Genomic DNA, 6,981 nt, shown 5'->3' on the forward strand with positions numbered 1-6,981 from the left:
TGAAGTATGCTTGAAGTACTGATTGAGATGACCTAGACCTTAGTTATTTATTCGATCCACATTTACTTTTTCGATATTTTTATAATTATGCTGTAAAGAGTTTCTATGCACAAGGCAAAATTATTGTAAACTTCAGAGTACAGCCAATAAACCAAGGCAATCCGGTAAAAAGATATTTTTTTTCGCTTGCAAAATATTACAATCACTTGTGATTTTTCACTCGCATTTTCAATTTTCAAGCAATTTTACCTTGAGGTCATTAATATACAATGTCATATGAAGGTCACAATGGTGATCTACATATTCTAAAGCATAATCATGCAAAATATCAGAATACTATGCAAAATACAAATGCATTAAGAAAGATATGATAAGGACAATTTTTAAAATAGGAAGAAATGTTTTAACACACTAAAACTGATGTCACGTACACCTACCATTTTCCATAGGTCCCCCCCCCCTTTTTTTTTTTAGGACTGATCATCTTTAAATTTGAAAATTTGAGTGTCTATATGTATATGTACTTCAACCAAGGAACAGTGTTGTGAACATATGATAGTAAATTAAACTTTAGGAGACCAGTAAGTTGTTAGAATTTGTTCCCAATCCTTTTGATTTGATTAAAAATCATGTTCAAAACAATAAATCAAACTTACCAACATACCAAATATCAAAGGCCTATGTCAAAAGACAAAAAAGTTATAATCTGGACAATAAAAGTGCTCCCAAAATTCTATCATTTAACCTTTACATAAAAGGTCATGGTCAAAAATAATAAAAAATGGAATGCAACAGAAGTCTTATCATGGTATACCCACAATGGCACATACCAAATATCAAAGGCCTATGTCAAAAGACAAAAAAAAATTCATGGTCAACATAAAAAAAATGCTCAAAAATTCTATTATTTGACCTTTACATAAAAGGTCAAGGTCAAAGATAATGAAAAAATTGTATGCAACACACCATCTTATTATGGTATACCAACATACCAAATATCAAAGGCCAGTATGTCAAAAGACAAAAAAGTGAAGCCCAGACAAACTTTTTATAAGAAGCAGAGGAGTTCACACTAAAACAATATGTCCCCCTTCTGGGAAGGGGAGACCTAACAAGAAGACATTCCTTAATATAATTTGATTATATACTATTGTAGTATATATAGAGGAGAGGAAATCTTTGGCTGGACTGGAAATCGAATCCAGGACCCCTGCATTACTAGTCAGATGCTCTAACCACTGAGCTACCCAGGCCGATATTCATGGTCCGAAAAGCACTAACTACTACATTCCTCCCTCCTTAATTTCTTTTCACCGAAGACAAATACAACCCAAGTTCTTTTATCCCCTGACAGGACAACCTGCTGTGCAGGGGTGGTCAACAGCACCAAATGTAGTATATATAGGAGAGAGAAAATCTTTGGCTGGCCCGGGAATCGAACCCAGGAACCCTGCATTACTAGTCAGGTGCTCTAACCACTGAGCTACCCAAGCCAATATCCACGGTCCGTATAGCCCTAATTACTACACTATATTTTACTTGGGTTCAGTCAATGGTCACTCTGCTGTTTTCTGAACATTTCTAGAAACAGCAAAAAAGTTTTAACAAATCCCAGTATCTGTGTGTATAGTGAATCCGATTGTTAACAGGATCTGAATTAAAATACATTCACTTACCTATTAATCACTCGCACTTGTCAAAGGAAGAACTAGAAATTTCAATACTGTTTAGGATATCTTGCATAGTCTGTATTGCATAGCAGGCGGAAGAACTCGGATCCCTCACAGAACTCGAATTACTCTTACATCATTTGCCTAAAACACAAAGTAGCAAGTTTGTTTAATATGATGTTGGTTTCTTTCATTCTGAAAACAAACTGACCCAATCCTATAATAATTATAAGTACCTCTTTAAGTATCAGTGCTGTCTTGTAAGGCTGAGAAAGTGAGAAATGGTCATTAATAAACTGAGAAATGGTCATTGATAAACAGAGAAATGGTCATTGATAAACAGAGAAATGGTCATTGATAAACAGAGGAATGGTCATTGATAAACTGAGAAATGGTCATTGATAAACAGAGAAATGGTCATTGATCAGTGTTCTCCCACAGGATATTTAACCAACAGAAATGCCTCCCTATATGTTACATATACCACAATTGAGATGTTTATGACATCTCAACTTTGTACACACAAACAGGGTCCCAGTCAAAATGTGGTCTTTACATTACTGCATTACATACTAACAGACCACCTAATTGAAATTGACAGCACATCAACTGCTGTGAAAGCACTCACCTAAGGATATTTCTGAACAAAGTATTGACACAAAAGAAGTTTCATAAATAAAATCAATACATGACTTTATCCTACCATGAAGCTGTGCTAAGGAATGATTTATATTTTTTTTTCGAAAAGTTCTTTCTTAAGTATTTTGATTTCTCTCAGTGAAATATCAATTCATTGACTTTGTTACTTAATCCATCAAATACATGGTGTGTCAACAAAGATTGGAAGATAGATTGGAATCACAGAAAAAGACAAGGAACCAACCATAATTATGACTCAAAAGACCATTAAATTCAGGTTTTTAGCTTAGAAAAATATCAAGCTTGCTGATGATGTTTGGCCAAGAGACTGTAATTTACTAGACTTCAATATAGCGGAAACTGGCAAGTATTCATTTAGAGATAATTGATCCCAGATCGACCATCTCCTTTCGCAACTCAGTTTAAAAAGGAAAAATAATCAAACCCTACTTTCTAAAGAATACAATTGAAATTAAAATTATCAATTTGCCAGCTTACAGTATTTGCTAAAAAACCCACAAAAAAGCTAATTATTGTATGCGTACATATATTATGTATCTATAAATTGCATTTGTCATGAAAATAAATGCACATATAGTGACAATTGTATCATTAAAAATTATCTTCTTTTATTTACAATGTACATACATAGGAGACTAAGAACACATTATTTTCTCACATTATCACCAGTGTGAGATCGACTTTACCCATGTGAGACAGCCATGTGAGATTTTTCTGTCTCACACTGCTGCGACGTCATTTGATTGTGACGTCATATATTTTCTATGATTTACGTTACACGGTGAAGATTTACGTTACATGGTGAAGTAAAAATATTTTGCATTGTTATCTTTAAAGTTTTAGTGTATATAGCTTTCTGGTGGACAACCTTAGGTTTTTTAGTTTACACTTACAGCGTAAACGATTATCGGGTATGCTCTTTCTGCCTATCTAATTAGTTTTTACATCGAAGTCAAATGAGGATTTTGATAATTTAGAATTTTCTTAAAGCTCCTAAATTCATGCACTAAACTGTAGGTAAAATGTGAGAAAAATAATCCTTCGTTATTTACACAAAGCCTCGTCCTAGACTGCGAATCTTGTCCCCTCGGTGGAATTTCCCTATCCCACACTCGTACTAATGAAGGATTCTATTAGCCCTGCCTATGCATGATATCAAAAGGAAAAGGAATTGTGGATATTTTCTATTGCAGACATTTTCATTTATAATAACATCAATTCTTAACTCATTGTTTTCTTTTTAAGCATTTTCAAATCCCTTGCACTATTAGACTAGCTGTCAATGAACTTTCCAATATGACCTCACCATACTTGGTCAAAGAATAACTGTTTTAGTTTACATAACACAATACAAAAGTTTCGAGATGTGTCCAATTGAACTCTCGTACACAGTAAGACCGTCAAAACAAATTGGTTGATATTCTCCCTCACAATGTTCGTCCAAATATCAATTAATTATACCGTAAAATATTGGTATGGGAAAACAACAGAAACACAATCTGGAATGCTGCTCATTAGAATGTTTATTTTTAGATGTAAAATCTAATCATAGCACCAAAACAAAATCACGACTGTATGCATCATATAATCTTACATAAATATCTGATTTACTGGTTTCCATATTACCACCCGATTCTAAGATCTGAGTTGCAGAGTGAACTACTAAAATGTGCATTTCTATGTATATGACTATGTACATCACATGACACACAGATACACTAAACTGCATGCCCATATAGCACTTTTCACAAACTATTGATTTCAATAAGCATTTTTAAAATATATGACGTTTTAAGGCCCGTTTCAAGGAACATAATTTTCTACCCCTGATCAAAAGGAGTTGAAATTAAAAGCAATCATTTAATTAAAACTGGTATTAAAGTTAACAATCAATTACTAATGGATTCGACTTTGCATTTTAAAGAAATATCATTAGCAAAATTGCAAAGCTTTTAAAAAATATATGAGTTGAAAATGTAGGCGGGAATCCTGAGTTAGCGTGCGTAGTTCTTTGAACCAAGTAAATAAGTATATTCAGGGTATAAATAAAAACATGAAATTCTTAAGCCATGTTATTTTGCTGGTCGTAAGTACCATATCTAAGATATTACTTGCAAATACGACATTGTTTTTACATTTTCATTTTAGTAAATTTTTTCTTTAATTTAAGTATTTTGTATTTCGTTACACAGAAACCACTTTCCACATTTTTTTTCATCTTCCTCATTAAGTGCACTGTCCCACTTAGCCATTCAGAGAAGCACTACACAAAAGAGCTATTATCTTGAAACTTGTGAATATTATCTCCCCCATAAAACAAACAAACTAGATATTTATGTTATTCCTGGCTCACAAAAAGAATTCATTCATTGATACCGCTTTACCTGGTGTATTCTCTTGCTTGATGCAGGAATGATGAAGAAATATTGTAATATCCATACAGGAAAGGACTCGTGTATTACTAGTCAGGTGCTCTAACCACTGAGCTACCCAGGCCAATATCCACAGTCCTAAATTAAAATATACTCCTAACTACTACATTGTCTTCATCCTCAATGACACACAAAAACCCAGATTCTTTTGCCTCTGGAAATACTTTCACCTGCAAGTCCAGGGGTGATCACCAGCACCAAATGTAAATAGGAAAGGAGACAATTAATGGCTAGACCAGGAATTGAGCCTGGAACCACTGCATTACTAGTCAATTGCTTGTCGATATGTTTTATGAGTTTTCTTTCCTGAATCATTTTTTATTATTTTCACAATACCTTGCATTTAACTACGTCAATACTTAACTTAAGTTACTTTTTTCTTTCAGAAATTGTTTGAAATATATTTTTATCCAATGTTTTTTATCTTCATTTCCTACATTGGCCAGTTTCCAATGATATGTTTGCTGAAGAGGTCAGAAACCTACCCAACATCTACATAAGTACATCACAAACTTATCCATTAACATGGAATTGCTTGGCACTTCCTGAAGAAAACAACCTATTCCTCTCAAAACAAGACACATTGAGGACCTAATAAGAATATAAATCTGCTAAGCAAAGACAAAATTTCCATTACCAGAAACTGAGTTCATAAATCCTGTGTATTGGCATTTCCTATTCACAGGGACTTAGAGATGTACAGAAAATCAGAGTGCCTTTCACAAAGGAATCCCTTGAAGGTTGCAAAAGTCATCAACAATTCTAGTTCTAATACGCATTGTTAGCTTGGGCAATCAAAGGAGCAAATTCAGTAAGAAATACCTAATTTACGTGATATAACTCTGTTTCTGCCATTTGCATTGGAGTGGAAGTATGAATCAGCTGTTTCCTCCTGGCTATTCTTCCTAGCAGATGGATTACAAAGAGAGACAATTTTTAACAGTGAATTATCAATACTTGATTACCATAGCAAATTATACCAAAGACTTGCACAGGAGTAGAGCACAGGAGACTGAAACATTTTCTAGAACGTTTGATCCAAAACATTCCCTCAGTATATTGACTACTTGTTCTTAAATTTATGTATTCCTATGTAAAACTTTGAATACCTGTTGTGACCTTGTCTTAGCCCCAAGGATCATGGTTTCAACAAACTTGAAATGTGAGTGTGTGTGTGTGTGTGTATATGTGAAAATTATATTGTTTTGTAAATGAAATTAATAATGATAAAACAAGATGTGTTTGTGAAACACCGATGCCCCCATATGAAAGCAAAGTAATTCTGGTACAAAATTGAAGGTCATGTCACAAGACATTTAGAAACGCAAATGTGAAATATGAAAGCCTTAGAACTGAGCGCTCAAAAGTTAAGGCCAAGGTTTAAAGTTTTGAAAGCAGGGTTTGAAATTAACATATGCCTGTCAGCCTGTAACTGGTTAAAAGTCTGGCGGACTGATTGGTATTTGCTTTAGTCAGGGGGGTGCTAGTTTTACAGTATAATAAAACTACATAATGTATTTAATACCACCTTATACAAATTATAACCTTGACCTTTCACCTTTTGATCTCAAAATCAGAAGTCTTTCTAAAATTATAGAGATTCATCACATCACAACATCACATTGCACATAATTAGCTTGGAGAAAATCAAAATTATCATCTGGATACCATTTAAAACAAGAGGCCCAGTCACCTTGGCCCTCAGCTGTTGTGATTTTTAGAATATTTTTATCAATCTTTATTCCCATGAAAAAACCCAGGTTGTGGCATCAACCTAGCCCCAAAGGATCACAACATAACTGCATGAAAAATAACACAGAGATGCCTCAACACCAGTGTGACTAACATGATCTTGCTGTTCTGGATAAGACCAAGGTCACAAGATCATGGTATGATATGAGGACCTTGCCACAAGAAATCTACATGCAGAAGAGACTTTCTTTTCTTTTTTTTTAAACTTTACCTTACGATGATTAACAAACAAGTTCTTCAGCTTTTATTAATGCTTCTCATCGGATCAGCGTGAACGGTCATTAGTTTGGGAGGAAACCATAGTACCCGGAAGAAACTCAGTTTCCAAACAAACGAGAATATGAAAGTTCTATCTTATAAATGGTTCAGGAGACATCAAATAGGTATGATTTTTATCAAAACTAAGTAAAACTTTCAGGTCAAGGTCCTAAGATCAAACACCAAAGTATATCTAATTTACAAAATAT

At 33.9% G+C, this 6,981-nt stretch overlaps 1 long non-coding RNA gene across 1 annotated transcript in view; it reads right to left on the reverse strand.

Annotated features, from left to right (window-relative positions):
- Positions 1 to 1,715: 1,715 nt before the first annotated feature.
- Positions 1,716 to 6,981, reverse strand: part of LOC130051637 (uncharacterized) — a 10,510-nt gene continuing 5,244 nt past the window's right edge. The window contains exon 2 of the long non-coding RNA XR_008799905.1: positions 1,716 to 1,814. This is a non-coding gene — a long non-coding RNA (uncharacterized LOC130051637). The remainder of the gene's footprint in view (positions 1,815 to 6,981) is intronic.

The sequence above is a fragment of the Ostrea edulis genome, chromosome 1 (assembly GCF_947568905.1).
Source record: "Ostrea edulis chromosome 1, xbOstEdul1.1, whole genome shotgun sequence".
NCBI lineage: Eukaryota > Metazoa > Mollusca > Bivalvia > Ostreida > Ostreidae > Ostrea > Ostrea edulis.